This window comes from Gobio gobio (assembly GCF_949357685.1).
Source record: "Gobio gobio genome assembly, chromosome: 4".
NCBI classification, from domain to species: Eukaryota; Metazoa; Chordata; class Actinopteri; order Cypriniformes; family Gobionidae; genus Gobio; species Gobio gobio.
Window position 1 is genome coordinate 59,555,694 of NC_137100.1, and position 16,956 is coordinate 59,572,649.

The window sequence follows — 16,956 nt, forward strand, 5'->3', positions numbered from 1 at the left end:
GTCATCGCGTAATTCAGTTGATGTCACCTCAGAAGTATTTTTGTGTCAACATACAATAGCGTAATGCTCACCTATTTGAGTAATCATTCAGTTATTTTGTTATCAACAATGTTTATTCGTTTTTAGAAAATATTTGCTTGTAATGTATATTGATGGAAATATGTATCAGGTCTGATCGGCATATTAACAATTGTTATACAGAGCGCACTGCAGTCCTAACGTTAAAGCGGCGCACACACTTTTGTAACCGGACACCGCTTGTTAGCAGCAGCAGCGGCAGCTCCGCTCCTTTTAATGCAGCTGCATTTAGCGCCTATATATGGTACAATAAGCTCTGGTTTACGGTTACATTATACAAATGTAACTTATAAGTATAGTTATACAGTTCTTAACTGTGTATGTATATTTACCATCCTTATTTGTTCTCTCACAGACACCACATTTATGTACATATCCACGCAAACCTGTTTATGCCTTGCAATTGGATGACTGAATAAACATTACTATCATCAAAGTTCACTCTGGATTAGCTGCAGTTCTTTCTAGCCGAATAATTAGGCCAGTTGAGTTCCAACCATCCCACTGCGCACAGAATATCCCACAGGCACTGTGTCGAATGTGGACGAGGTCGAACTGGAAGCCATGTTAATCTTGGACTAAATCGGCCACCGTAGGAGTTAAAACGAAATCGGAATTGAGAGGAACAGAAACTAAAATTCACTGGATGGTCATATACCTTTTCACCACTAGATGGGGGAAAATATCACACAGTGTAGCTTTAATGTGGAAAAAACGCTATCCTAAATAAACCATTGAGATCAATCAGATTTAGCCATACATATATGATCCAGAATCAGATCTAGAGGCTGAAATTGAACAGAAGAAGCAGCAACGACGACTACAGCAGGACGTCTCAATGGCATGTACTGTAACTGTAGCCTATATATCAGTCCCTCCAGAAAAACACGATTATTCGATCGCATGATTTAATGCATAATCAGCCAAAGTCCGCATATTTATGCGGGGGGCGCATTTTTTTCAAATACGCCGCACTTTCGCTGCGTAAATTGCCTATTTCCACGTGCAAAATATGTGGGGCTAGCATGATTTCATAATCCCCGCATTTTCGTTGCAAAAAAGTCATAAATATTAGCAGACAGTTGAAAATGTTTTGTTTACTTCACACGAGCCGTCATTTCCCCCTATTGCCATGGAAACGTTTTGAAGTGACGTAATTACCCGACGCGAACGTCATCGAAGAGCTGCAAACCCTGTGGTGAAACCATAGATATCAGTGAAACCATGATGAAGCACGCAAATTCCCATTTGCCAACAAAAATAACAGCAAAAGACCGCGCAAAGCAGTTTCCCGGTGTGTTGACCGATTTCAAAAAACAGCATCATGAAGCTTCGAAGCGTTATGAATCAGTGAGTCGATTCAGCGGTTTGAATCGCCAAAGTCACGTATTTCAGCAGTTTGACACGCGATCCGAATCATGAATCGACTCGCTGATTCATAACGCTTCGAAGCTTCATGATGCTGTTTTTTGAAATCGGTCATCACTATACAAGTCGTTATTTAGGTTTTAGCACAAAAACTATTCTGGTCGCTTCAAAAAGTTATTGTAGAACCACTGTAGTGAGATGGACTTTGTACCTTTTATGGGTACCTTTCACAGTGCATTGTGCCAATGGAGGCCTTTCTGAGCCATCGGATTTCAACTAAAATATCTTCATTTGTGTTCCGAAGATGAACAGAGGTCTTATGGTTGTCCAACGACATGAGGGGAAGTCATTGATGACAGAATTTTCATTTTTGGGTGAACTAACCCTTTAAGAGATTGCACTTTGTGCATTGGAAGCACTCAAATGTTTTGTATAGCTACCTCTGTAAAACAGGAAGTTATTTATTCATTTTTTCAGAAGTTGTAGCATATTCCGGGATGACCGGTATCCCTTCTGCCTTTCATTGCAAAGACACTTGAGCGTGTTGTGTTTAACCAGCTCTCTACGTTTCTTGAACAGAACAACCTCCTGGACATCAACCAATCCGGCTTCAAAAGCGGCCACTCAACTGAGACTGCCGTGCTCTCGGTTACGGAGGCACTGAGACAGGCAAGAGCAGCTTCCAAATCCACAGTACTTATCTTACTGGATTTGTCTGCTGCTTTTGACACAGTTAATCACCAGATCCTCCTGTCAACTCTCATGAAGATGGGCATCTCAGGAACTGCTCTCCAGTGGTTCAAGTCTTACCTCTCAGGTAGGTCCTTCAGGGTGTCATGGAGTGGTGAAGTGTCTAAGTCACATCATCTAGCCACTGGCGTTCCCCAGGGCTCAGTGCTTGGACCACTTCTCTTCTCCATCTACATGTCATCACTGGGATCTGTCATTCAGAAACATGGCTTTTCCTATCACTGCTATGCCGACGACACTCAACTCTACTTCTCATTTCAACCCATGATCCCACGGTTGGTGTTCGTATCGCTGCCTGCCTAACAGACATTTCTGCCTGGATGAAGGAACATCACCTGCAACTCAACCTTGCAAAGACAGAACTGCTTGTGGTCTCAGCCAACCCAGCACTTCATCACAATCTCTCCATTCAGATAGGTTCATCAACCATTACTCCGTCCAGGGCAGCCAGGAACCTTGGGGTTGTGATTGATGATCAGCTAAAATTCACTGACCACATTACTGCAACAACCCGGTCCTGCAGATTTGCACTATACAACATTAGGAAGATTAGACCCTTCCTATCAGAGCATGCCACACAACTACTGGTACAAGCTCTTGTTCTCTCCAGACTGGACTACTGTAATGCTCTTCTAGCGGGCCTTCTGGCATGCACTATCAAACCCTTGCAACTGATCCAGAATGCAGCGGCGAGGATGGTCTTTAATGAGCCGAAGAGAGCGCACGTCACGCCTCTCTTCATCAGTCTGCACTTGCTACCAATAGCCGCTCGCATCAAATTCAAGGCACTGGTGCTCGCCTTCAAAGCAACCACTGGCTCTGCACCAATATACCTAAACTCACTTGTTCAGACTTACACATCCTCCAGGAACTTACGTTCTGCCAGTGAACGACGCCTTGTGGTGCCATACCAAAGAGGCATGAAATCGCTCTCACTGATCTTTTCCTGGACCGCCCCCACTTGGTGGAATGTCTTGCCCTGGCAACCAAAAACACACTTCTTTGTGAACATTGTTGATTTCGTGAAGCCTTGTGACTGCAGCGCGTAGCCGATGACTTCCCTAAAGCCGAAAAGAGCGCGTTAATGGGCGAGCATTTGCTCTCTTGCTCGCGTACCATTCCGGGAGAAGAGCCTGTACGGCCCGTACAAGGACATTCCGCCCTTGCTGACGTCAGATAGACCCATTCTCGAAAAAAACTTTCCGAAACTTATGAGAAACCGGAAGGAGTATTTTTGGCACAGAAATACTCCATCAAACGTCCTTTTTTTTTGGAAACTTTGTCCATGTTTATAAGTCTTTAACAGTGTGAAAAGCTCAGTATGCAAGAAACAGCATTTCACCCCCCCCCCCCCCCCCCCCCTTAAAGAAAAGGAGTGGGTGGATTTTTAACATAATAAGGTGGTTGTGCCGGCATATTTATGTTCAAATACCATGTAAAAGTGAATTTTGAATAATAGGTGCCCTTTAAATTCATAATCATAATTTCTATCCTAATCTGACGATATATGATTAGAGAGTTAGAGAATTGGACTGACTTTGGTTAGCTGTTATTGAGAGACATTATTGGATCTACTTGTTTGCTGTTGTAAGTAAAAACTATTTCAAAATCACACAATACATCATTAAAAAAAGCAACTATAATATATCATTAAAATATCGAATTCTTTGATCCAAAGTAGTAATAAAGTCATGTGGTTTTAGAACTGTAAATGTAAAGATTTTTTATGTGAACTAACCTTTAATAAATACGGTTGACTGAGTGAACGCAGCCAATAAGATGGCAGGAAATATCTCTGCAAAATGAAATGATTTATGTATCTTTTCATTGTAGAGATGAAGCATGAAATTTGGTAGACTGGCTCAGTCACAAACAAGCATGCCTTGCGTTTCTTCTTTTCTCCCTCTCTGGTATCGCTCCATAAGCAAGCAGTAATCCGCTATGATTTTGTGCTTACAAATGAGACATGTTGTGTCCAGGTAAGTAATTGGCAGGCTTCTTAATGATGCATGTTTTTAAAGAGATTACACACTGTTGGAGGACTCAACTGGAATGTCAAATAGGCAACGATGCTTCCTGAGTCATGCCGTCTATAAGAACTAACCTACCCACCACCGGCTCTCTAACCCCTGCTGCAGACGTTGCTTAAGCAACATTTCCCTTGAAATCCTCTCATTTCAAAAGCTCAGAGATGTGCCGCGGTGACGTGAGGGAGCAGCAGGAATATTACTCACAAAGATTGAACAGCTCCGAGCTTCCCATTTCTCAGCTTGAACAATTCTGTTATGATTGTATTTTAATTTTAAAGACAAAAAAAGAAATCTCTTCTCATGAGATGACTGTGAATGTGGGGCTGTCTTTTGAAGTTAATGAGTGCAACAGTATTCAGACTAAAACAGTAATGTTAGTGTTCTATTCTATTCCATAAACATACATAAAAATAATCAAATCCTCATAACCTTTGACCTTTTATGTTTCAACGTATGTGTTTCTGCAGCTGTTTATGAGTTAAACTCACAAAAACTGAGATGAATATGTCTAGGTTACATTTCATCCCAGAAAAAAAGAGAAAATGTATTGCCTATTATTTCCATAATTAAATATTTCCAACATTGACATATTTTTTCAATAGGGATCATCATTATATTCTTATCAAAGTAAGACATATTCATTTAGTGCAGGTGTCAGGAACCTTTTTTGACCAAAGAGACATTTTTTTCATTTTTGGTTCATGCATTTTTCCAAAAGAGCCACAGTAAAAAATAATATAGAATTATTATATTAAAACGTGCTTTTTCCAATAAAATTTCCACAGTAGTAATTATTAGGTCCATAACTAAAAACAAACATGCAGCAAACTATAAAAAAGTTGCAATATGGAATTAATTGTGCAGGGCTTTCACTGTGAGGTTGAGTTATAAATCCTCTTCATGTGTGTGAATTTAATATAATTTTTTTAATATAATAATTTTATATGTTTTTTTACTGTGGCTCTTTTGGAAAAATGCATTAACCAAAAATGAAAAAATGGCTCTGGTCAAAAAAGGTTCCCGACCCTTGATCTACTGTGTTTATGTGAATACTCGACTTGACGTTATGATATATTTCTGTGTTTCTTTGGCTGTTTAGGCGCGCAAACGAAGACAAAGGCTACTATGCTTGTCCGTGTTGTGCTCGGAGCGCGCACACAGCATCCTGTCAGTAATTCAGTTGTCTTTCGCGATTTATCACGCTTTTATTATTTATTTTCGTCAACTGAAATATGTGTGGATTATCATAAATACGACACATTTATTTATCACAAGAACTCTGTGGCAAAAGCGAAAGTACCAGCGGGTGAAATCTTTCGAAATTTCGCTTTGCACAGCCAAGCACCAGTTTCAATAAAAGGATAGGCCTATATTAACTTTTACTTTTTCACTGCGGTTCTAAAAATGGACAGCATTTTGGTTACCTTAAACAAGCGACAGCTGTTTAAGGTTCAAGCCTGTTCAAGGCTGCAGCATCCTCTCAGAAACTGAAGCCTACGCGCCTCGATTGTTCTGCATCTGTCAGAGTGTGGGCGGGCTTTTGATAATCGAGCGTCTTCTTCCTGCTCTCTACTGCATAACTCCGGTCCCGAGATCACTACTGCGCAGACTCTGTCCCAAATCTGTGCAAGATGTGCCGTGTGCGGGCCTCCGAAAGCTTCAACTCTCGTCAGCGGAAGTCAATGAAGTTGCGTCATCCATATTTTTTTACGGCCTATGTTTGAATCCCAGTGTAGGAGCTGTTACCACTCGAATATTATTATCATAAACTTTTCATTAAAGGGATAGTTCACCCAAAAATAAAAATTCGCCCATAATTTACTCACCCTCAAGTCATCCTAGGTGTATATGACATTCTTCTTTCAGACAAAAAAAAAGTTATATTACAAAAGTCCAGGCTAATCCAAGCATTAGAATTGGATTCATTGTTGCTCTATTTTTGAAGTCCATAAAAAGTGCATCTGTCCGTCAAATAACTGCTCCACGCGGCTCTGGGGTGTTAATAAAGGCCTTCTGAAGCGAATTGATGCGTTTGTGTAAGAAAAATATCCATATTTAAAAATTTATAAAGTAAACTTTCAGTCGACCGCCTGAAGTGCGAGTTAAACACTGCTGAGAATGAGAATATATGCATAACTGTCTTTAAAATAATTTTGCAAAAAACTGTAAAGTTGAAAAAAATATATAATTATTAATGCAAAACGTCATTTCTGGAGTACTATGTGCCCTGGACAGGTTTTCAACAGGTATTGTGGTATTTTCCCTAATATGCAAAGCGGAAGATCACTTGTGAATCATATGTTGTTGTTTTTCTGTACATTCATCTTGATTCAAACTGTTTTGGGAAGGATTAAAATAGCAGATCTGCATGCAGTATTAATGACTTAATGAAGAGCATCAAACAGCACGAGTTAAACACTGCTGAGGCTAAATATCTCATTAGCATTTGTAAGGTTACATGGAAGGTCCTTTATAAATGAGTAATCGTGTAAAGGGTGCATATACTCTATTTGAACACTGCACGCAAACAATCCACGATGATCACGCTTTATACTCTTAAGATTATATCTGCTTGTCTGAACTTCTGAATACTGGTATATTTGGGTTATGCACTTTAGAGAACACAGTGATGATGGAGCGACACACACAGCTCAATCACACAAAAAAGAACTTGATCAAAAGTGGCACTGAAAGCTAACAAAGATATACGAGCATGCCCAGAGGGAATCCACACAATATTTCACAATTTCTGCACTGATTGAGGGAGAAAATCTAGGGAATGGATTTAGATATGGTAAAATGTGTTAAACTGTCCTTTGAGTAATGCTCTCTAAGGTCAGAAGCATTAATGCAGTGCTCTGGTCCAACTGTGCTGCCTTCTTAAAGGCACCAATATACTCACTTTGCGCTGGGGTAAAAAGTAGTTTGAAATATGCGAGCAGCAGCATACTGTTAGTGAACATCCAGCGTTTAGATATGTAGATATGAATATGTGCTGCATGCTTTCCTTTCAATAAAATAAACGCATGACAAAAATGACAAAACAGTAGTCAAGAAAGCATCTGATCATAGCGATGTGAATGTTTGCATGCGCTCTGCGATCCGGCACTCCAGTAGTCACGTCACGATTATTTATATAGCACTTAATTAGGAGTGTAACGGTACACGTATTCGTACCGAACCGAACAGGACAGGACATCTGTACCGAACGGTACCGAATGCAATCTTTAACAGTAGGCTTGTTTTACGCGTGGAACACACTTCAATCAGAGTTCCTAGTTCCCACGAACATATTAAAGGACAACTCCGGTGAAAAATGAACCTAGGGATAATTAACACATGGTTACCGAGTAGATCGTTCTCTGGGATGCGTTTTCATGAAAGTCGAATGTAAAGAGTTTTATCTCTAAAAACAGATTAGCTTATAACGCTAGTATATGGGGCACAGAATAAGTAAAATTAAATCGCTAGTTAATGCCACTAACAAGGCTCAAAATAGCCTCACACTAACACGGTAGCATAATCCCTAGATGCAAACCGAAGCATTGAGAACGTTGTAAGTGTACAAACAGTTTAATAAGAAGATACTTTATAAAGACAGTACATTACGCGTATACAGACAGGAGCCATCTTGGAAAACAGTCTCGACGAGTCTAGCCACGAACGCTTTAACGAAAGATTTAATTTTACTTATTCTGTGCCCCATTTACTAGCGTTATAAGCTAATCTGATTTTAGAGATAAAACTCTTTACATTTTATATTTTTTAATGAAAACGCATCCCAGAGAACGATCTACTCGGTAACCATGTGTTAATTACCCCTAGGTTCATTTTTCACTGGAGTTGTCCTTTAAGTATTCTGTCCAATTTATCACGAAATTCAAACGATAAATGCCGTTTGACAGTGTTGTAGTCGAGACCAGCTCATTCGAGTCAGAGTCCAAGACCGAGTTCAGAGTATGTTGTGTCCGAGTTGAGACCGAGACCAGAGAAAATCCACAAACAACATTAGAATGCAATTTGAGTCGGCACCAATAGCCTCGTGCGCAGTGCGCTGACATGTAGTGCTGTTGCGCTTCGGGCGACCCGAGTTCGAATCCCGGCTCGTGGACCTTTCCCGATCCCGTCCCCCTCTCTCTCTCTCTCCCACTTCGCTTCCTGTCTACCTACTGTCCTATCATAATAAATCTTTAAAAAAGAAAGAAAAAGAAAAAAAAAAGAAAAAGAGAATGCAATTTGATTAACTTTTTAGTTACGGAGAATGACTGCCGAAAAATTAATGCCTTTTTAATGCAAAGGTGTGAATGTGCCGGGGGGTGGGGGGGTGCTAAGTGTTGAGACTGTCATCAGTCATTGTATCTGTATTCATTTTATTATTTAATTAAATGAGATTTGGTTTTCTCTGTGACACATTTGTCCTCCTTTGTAAACAGTAAATATATTAAAATAACACAGTTGAGACAAATAATGTAGCAATGTGACTCTGTGGGATCACTACAGGTGGATGGCGGGTGGACACAACGTAAAATAGTAACGAGAGCGGGCGGGTCATGGATGTGGGAGAGAACCTTGCAGGAATCAGCGTTAGTCTCAAGTCATGCACAGTTGCGCACAAGAAAATCACTAATCATTGGACGTGTCAATCAAACATTAATTTAAAGGAATATTAACATACAGTAATAATCATGAAATATTTTGAATGGGACTCGAGTGGGCTCGGGAATAAGTCCAATTCCTAATATGTTTGTACGAGTCAATACCAAGTCATAATGCACACGAGTCCATGACAAGACCAAGACCATATGGTCTCTTGTCTTGAGTACTACAACACTGCGTTTTGACGCTCTTTAATGTGATGTGACAGATCACTGTGTAGGCGTGTCAGTTCAAGCGGCAGCGATAATGTAAGTACATTTACATTTACATTTACATTTATGCATTTGGCTGACGCTTTTATCCAAAGCGACTTACATTGCATTCAAGCTACACATTTTTGTCAGTTCTTGCTTTCCCTGGGAATCGAACCCATGACCTTGGCGTTGCTTGCGCCACGCTCTACTGTTTGAGCTACAGGAAAGCAACACAAGTCAACAAAATATATAACATTGTTTTAGTGGTTTTTGGATTTTTTTAATCCAAAAATCGTACATATTGTGCCTTTAAAGGTGATTGCATCTACTCTAAAAAATGCTGGGTTAAAAATAACCCAAGTTGGGTTGAAAATGGACTAACCCAGCAATTGGGTTGTTTTAAGCAAACATTTAACCCAACCGCTGGGTTAAAACAACCCAATTGCTGGGTTAGTCCATTTTCAACCCAACATTTTTTAGAGTGATGTTTTGTTTTTAATTTTAAACTAGCCTATACTCTCTGCATAAAACAAGAAAATTGTAAATACACTATGGGCCAGATTTACTAACAACTTGCGCCAACGCGAACCCTCTTTTGGCGTTAAAAAACTACTGGGATTTACTAAAAACATGCAGTGAGAAATTAGCACTGAAAAGGCGTGGACAGGGTTATTTTTAGCAGCTGAACTTATTGCATTTCCATTTGTAGGAGTTTCCCTGTCAGACGCAAAATTTATGTGAGAGTATTTAAATGAATCACGCAAGGTTCGCACTAGTCAACTTACTGGTGTTTGCGCCATTATTTACAGCATAAAAAAGCATGTCTTAAAGGGCTAGTTCCCCCAAAAATGATAATAATGTAATTTATTACTCACCCTTATGCCGTTCCACACCCGTAAGACCTCCGTTCATCTTCGAAACACAAATGAAGATAGTTTTGTTGAAATCCGAAGGCTCAGTGAGGCCTGGATAGGCAGCAATGAAATTTACACTCTCAAGATCCATTAATGTACTAAAAACATATTTAAATTAGTTCATGTGAGTACAGTGGTTCAATATTAATATTATAAAACGACGAGAATATTTTTCATTTGGCAAAAAAAAAAAATAATAACGACTTATATAGTGATAACCGATTTCAAAACACTGCTTCATGAAGCTTCAGAGCGTATCGATATAAGTCGTTATTTCCTCTTTTTTTGGCACACGAAAAATATTCTCGTCGTTTTATAATATTAATATTGAACCACTGTACTCACATGGACTGATTTAAATATGTTTTTAGTACATTAATGGATCTTGAGATAGGAAATGTCATTGCTGGCTATGCAGGCCTCACTGAGCCTTCGGATTTCAACTAAAATATCTTCATTTGTGTTCCGAAGATGAACGGAGGTCTTACGGGTGTGGAACGGCATAAGGGTGAGTAATAAATTACATTATTATCATTTTTGGGGGAACAAACCCTTTAAACCAGACACTAAGTTGCGCTCCTCTGGTAGATTGCATTAGCCTGGCTCCACCCCCATACACTCTAAACAATGCTGGGTTAAAAATAAATGGGTTGAAAATGGACTAACCCAGCAATTGGGTTGTTTTAACCCAGCGTTTGGGTTAAATGTTTGCTTAAAACAACCGTTTTACATTTTCAACCCAACTTGGGTTATTTTTAACCTAGCATTTTTTAGAGTGTATGTACTTCCGCTCAATTTTCATTTTCCTTCAGTACTCCGTCTGGGATTGCGGTATATTCTCTGTTTTTCTCCGGTCAAATTTTAACCGGTCCAATCAGCGAACAGAGGGAGTGACTGAGGTTTTGAGTTTGAGATGACATGCGTCACGACCAAACGTTAGCAATTGGTTATGGCCGATCCAATAGTTGTAAACTTCAACAGAGTACCCGCCTTCAAGGAAGTTAACGCTCGTCAATGGAGAGTGGCCAGACTCTCTGTGCAAATGAAATGTACGAGAGTCTGGTAGGACCAGGCTAAGATTGCGTTGGTCATTATGGAAATGAGCCGGCTGCGTCTGTGTTCAATTTTCTCGCCATCAGTAGATCACGCGCAGAACTTTCCACTCCCATCTGCGCTTTTTTGGAATTGAGCTCCCACGCTAATTTGCCCTGTTTAGTAAATCTGGCCCTATGACTCTGAGGTGCATTTAAAACATCCTACCAGTGGTGTGTGTTTTGGGCAATACAATCGGTTTGGCAAACCAAAGGCAGACAGGGAGTGCTCAGAAAACCTGTCATTAATTTTGCAATTTTATTAGCTGACACTAGTACAGTAAACACACTTCACCTTTAACACCAATTAAACTTGCCCTCATTTGAGAACATGCATCCTTGCCTGTTTTCCCTCATCCAACCCAATTTCCCTGCCACAGTAGGTTTAACTTGTTTTTCTCTTCCCTGCCCACCATCCATTTTTCACACGTCCTTTTTTCCTTTCAAACCAATTTCAAAGACATCGTGGAGACAGCAGTGGCTTCAGAACTGGTCGATCATGTTTTCCCATTAATTTGGCAGGGCTGGAGATGCCTTCCGATTACGGGATGAATAATAATCAGATTGCCACAATTTTTATTTTATTTTTTCTCCCTCTTCTCTTTCTCTCTGTCTGTGGTTTAATTCACATGTATTAAGGAAATAGCGTCTCCTGCGTGGAAGACTTAAAAACGTGACACTGTCGTTCTTGACTTAATAAACAAGTGAGTCTAATCCTGTTTTCAGGGGGACATCCACAGGGCAATGCTCCAGTGGCGTTACATGACTTAAACTAAAGATTAAATGCAAACTGGCATGTCTAAGCTGTTTTTCGAACCTCCAATGAATTTTCTGTCCTTGTTTCTTTGCCTTTGAGTTGATGATGCAGCTGGACTTTCTCTTTAAATTATGATCATTTCTACAGTACCAGCTTAGACAAAGCTGCGTTCAAATACGCAAAGTCATCGTGATCTTTGTTTGCTATACGGCCTTCATTTGTAACACCAAAAACATTGATTGGTTCTTGCATTTGCAAATTATGCTGTCATATTGCTATGGTTGTTGCCAGGGCATTTCTAAGCAGTTGCTAAGGAGTTCTGACTAGTTGCTAGGTGGCATCTATCTTAAAATCATAATAGCCTATTCCTGAGCCTTTGTCTCTACACTGTAAAAAAAGAAAAGTCCTGTCAAATTTACAGAAAAAAACTCAAATTCACTGTAAAAAATAAACATTGTGACAATGCTTCCGGTATTGCAGGATGGCATATTGGTGCCTATATATTTTAAAACGTATAACCATATATTTTATTAAGTGATATCAAAATCTACTTTAACCATTGTAATAAGAAAGCCACATTAACCACAGTTCATCATAAGAGGCCATAAAACATACTCGCATGACACTAAAATAATGCAATAAACATTAAATTAACAGAAAAAAACAAACAAGTGGATTACTGATAACAAAAATAAAAAGAAACGTATTTCATATGTGAAATATAATATTTATGGAAGCCCAGAGGGAAAAAAATCATGCTCTGGTTATGTCATAATTATGTAAAAAGAGGAAATTATGACATCGGTAAATCATAATTATGAGATTACAAAATCGAAATGATGTCTTAAATCTAAATTATGATATTAAAAAGTTAAAATTATGATTTAAAGTCAAAATAACAACATACTAAATAAAGTCAAAATGATGACATACTAAATCGAAATTTAGGATAAAAAGTCAATTATGAAATACATTTGAAATTGATGTCAATTGCGACTTTTTATCTGATAATTATGAACTTTTATCTCACAATTTTGACTTAAAGGTGGTGTAAGTGCTTTCTGGTAACCAAGGTTGATTTCAAATCCCCAAAACAAACACTCCCCTATTTTAATAGCTCCGCCCCACACATACTGTACTTAACCCAGGCAACGACTATAGAAACGACATATAGAACGACTATAGAAACGATAGGTGGTGCGACACGCGTCATAATCTGAAGACCACGCCCACCGGGGGGGGAAACAATCAAACCGTCTCCATTGACTTTGCATTGCGTGAGGCTGCCTCCTTGTCATTTTTGACTTATAACAAAAAACATAACAATGTATAAAAGCTGATACGTGGTTCACGAAGGTGTTCAGCAAACAAGATAAACAACCCAAAACGAAAAAACCCAGAAGTTTTTATAAGCTGTTGACCCAAAAAACAAACGTTTAAGGACAAAAAAGTGGATACAGGCAATTGAGACAGAGCGCGACATGTTATATTACACTGAGAACCTCACCCACTGGAGGGAAACTTAATCAGCGACAGGAAATCTAATATATAAAACTGACATTTGGATATTTTACATCAGTGACAACAGTGACAGCATGTTTACTGCACATATAGGTGTGTGTACCAGTGTGGGCGTGGCCTAAAATACGCTCTGTCTCTATGGCAGAATCTTCTTTGCCAGCCGGCCGAGGGTATGATGTCCTCAATAAGTGAAAGCAATATGTGTTACTAAGGTAATCCAGGTCAAACGTTCAGTGAAAAAGTCATCCCATACATCCCAAAAACACAAACAGAGTTCTCGTGAACATCTCGATAGCACGAGCACGAACATATTACAATTATGACAAGATTAGAGGGTTATATCGATCACGAAAAGAGGAACCAAAGGAAACAAACATATATTCAGAGTATATTATCTTACTTTTCGGACACACTTTGGGAGCTGATGGTTGAAACAGACAGTGGAGGAGGTTTAGACGCTCCAGGCTTATACGGTGTGGAAATGAATGGGTCTTTATCATCGCTGAAGTGAACGACAATACGATCGCAAATGGACAAGCAAGCAAACATGACACATGAGCATATTCAAGCAAAAGCAGTTCTGTGAAACAAAACAAAATCAATGTTACTCGCCTATCGAGAAGAAATAAAGCAACCTCGGCCTTCGCTCCTTGAGTTCTCTCCAGCGCTGGAAAGCTGATACTTCTTGCCTGATCGTAAGCCTTCTTTTGTTCCACAGACTTCCAATCTTCCACATTGGTTTTTTCATCGCTCGGCTAATGTCCGTCCTGTGTCGTGTCTTTTGAATAATGACGAGCGCTCCCTTCTCCCCGTCATTAGTAGACACGCCCCTTAATGCTGATTGGCTCTAAGTTTGTTTTGGTCCTCGGCCCGAGACACTTTTCTAAAGCATTTTTGAAATACCAATTACCCCATCTTTAAGTCATAATTTTGACTTGCATCTCATAATTCGTACTTTGTCTTAATTTTGACATTTTAAGTCACAATTTCGACTTACCAAAGCATGATTTTCTTTCTTATGTGGCGGAAATGTGCTTCCACACATAACTGATGTCTGATGTCTCACGTAAGGACTTCTGGGAATGTTCCATTATCATTTTTTACTGTATATTATATGGTAATTCATTAGTTTTTTTACTTGCTAAAACCATACATTTGACAGTATTTTATCAAAAAATAATGCAATGGTAAATCATTTACAGTTTTTCATTCATTGTATATAGAGTACTGTGACTTAATTGCATTTTTTGTGTATTTCTGTAAAAAAATTACAAACATTTTTTACGGTGCAGATATGGGTTCAGCCCCTTTTTAAGTTTAAGTCTGAGGGATTTTGTTCAACCATTTTGTGAAGTTTATAAGTACAATCAGTTAGAAAATGATTTCTCAACAAGCCACATGATTTGAGGTATCATTCATGCCCATATCATAAAACCCTAAGTGTGAGCGATAGTGATACACAGCATTAGAGAACACAACTAATAAGATTTGTAACTGATTTTCCATCTTAAGGGAACTAAAAACCATGCATTCTATACATATTTAATTCAAGGTGTTGGAACACAGTCATTTAAAATCTACTCGAGCTATACTCTTCATTACAAGAGGAAAATTCATGCTTAAGAACAAGCATTTCATAAACACAAATGACACCCCTCGTGATGTTTTCTGCCTACCTCCTCCATAGTGAGGTGACATGCTTCCCCCTACAGCTCAAAGAAAGCATCTTCAGTTCCAGCCTGCACACCTTGATTCTCCCTCCCTGACGCTGCCTTTCACATAAACACACACATTCATAAATCCTGCATCGATAAGTGTGTTAGGACGTAATTGAATTCATACCACACCATAAGCGACTGTACAAACTGGCGCAATAAAGAAATTCTGTCGAAGCGCTATCTAATAACAGACTGATGTCAGGCTGTGTGTCCGGAGTAATGTCATCATCTAGCACAAATTCAGCTCCAATTACAATTTAATGAATCAGCTCACATTAGAGAGAAATAAGACGCATTCATCACAAAGCGCACCGCAGAGATTGCGAGTCTAGTAGTAGCATTAAAGATTTAAACAGAGACCGGGCTAAATGAATCTTGTTGCCTTGCACAGTTTTGTTTTATAACTGTAGAGTTTCATCATTTTGCGGGTTTCCTGTTTTCCCTCTTCTCCCAAAAGACCAGACCCAAATAAGCATGGCATCAGCCAATCACAGTTTGACGCTGAACAAAGAAGTTTTGTCTTGGGGAAGTAACACATTCTTTATGGAACGCCATCTGAGAGAATGTTTGCAAGTCTTATTAGCAGAGTTGGAGCTAACACTTTATTTTACAGTGTCTTTGTTACACGTTACATGTAGTTACTATAGTTATTACTATAAATTGTGCATAATTGAATGCAACTAACCTTGACCACACCTTAATCCTAACCCTACTTTATTTTAGTGTCTGTTACATGTTACATGTAGTAAGGAGATGTAGTTACTTTGTACTAACTCAAAGTAGTATTCATTAACTACATGTACTTACTATAGAGTTAAGGTTATGGTTACAGTTTGGGTTATGGTTAGTTACTTTATGGTTGTGATTACTATAAAAAGGACGTAGTAACATGTAAGAAAGACACTAAAATAAATTGGGTTAAACATTATTTTACAGTGTCTTTGTTACACATATTACATGTAGTAAGGTGACAGTTACATTATACTTACTCAAATAATTACTGAGTAATATTAATTAATAACTATTTATATTAATTAAATAACTAAATTAAATGTACTTTCTATAGAGTTAGGGTTAGTTACTTGTAAGTATGCATAATTTACTGTTATTACTATAGTATGTACATGTAGTAACGTGTAACCCACTTTATTTTACAGTGTCTTTGTTACAGGTTTTATGTCGTAAGGAGATGTAGTTACATTGTACTTACTCAAATAATATAGTCTATATCAAACTATAGAGTTACGGTTATGGTTAGAGTTTGGTTTATGGTTAGTGGGTTACACATTATTTAACAGTGTCTTTGTTACACATATTACATGTAGTAAGGTTACATTGTACTTGCTCAAATAAGTACTGAGTAATATTAATTAACTACTTATATTAATTAAATAACTAAATTAAATTTACTTACTATAGAGTTAGTGTTAGGGTTTAGGGTTAGTTACTTGTAAGTATGCATTATTTACTGTTATTACTATAGTATACATGTAGTAACATGTAACTACGTCACCTTAAAATTAAGTGTAACCCACTTTATTTTACAGAGTCTTTGTTACACATTTTATGTAGTAAGGAGACGTAGTTGCATTGTACTTACTCAAATAAGTACGGAGTAATATTAATTACATGTGCTTACTATAGAGTTACGGTTACGGTTTATTACTATAGTAAGCACATGTAGTAAGTAACGTGTAACTACGTAACCTTAAAATAAAGTATAACCCACTTTATTTTAGTGTCTGATACACATTACATGTAGTAAGGTTGTGTTACATTGTACTTACTCAAGTACGGATTAATATTAATTAACTACATGTACTTACTATAGAGTTATGGTTAGGGTTTGGTTTAGGGTTAGTTACTAGTAATTATGCAT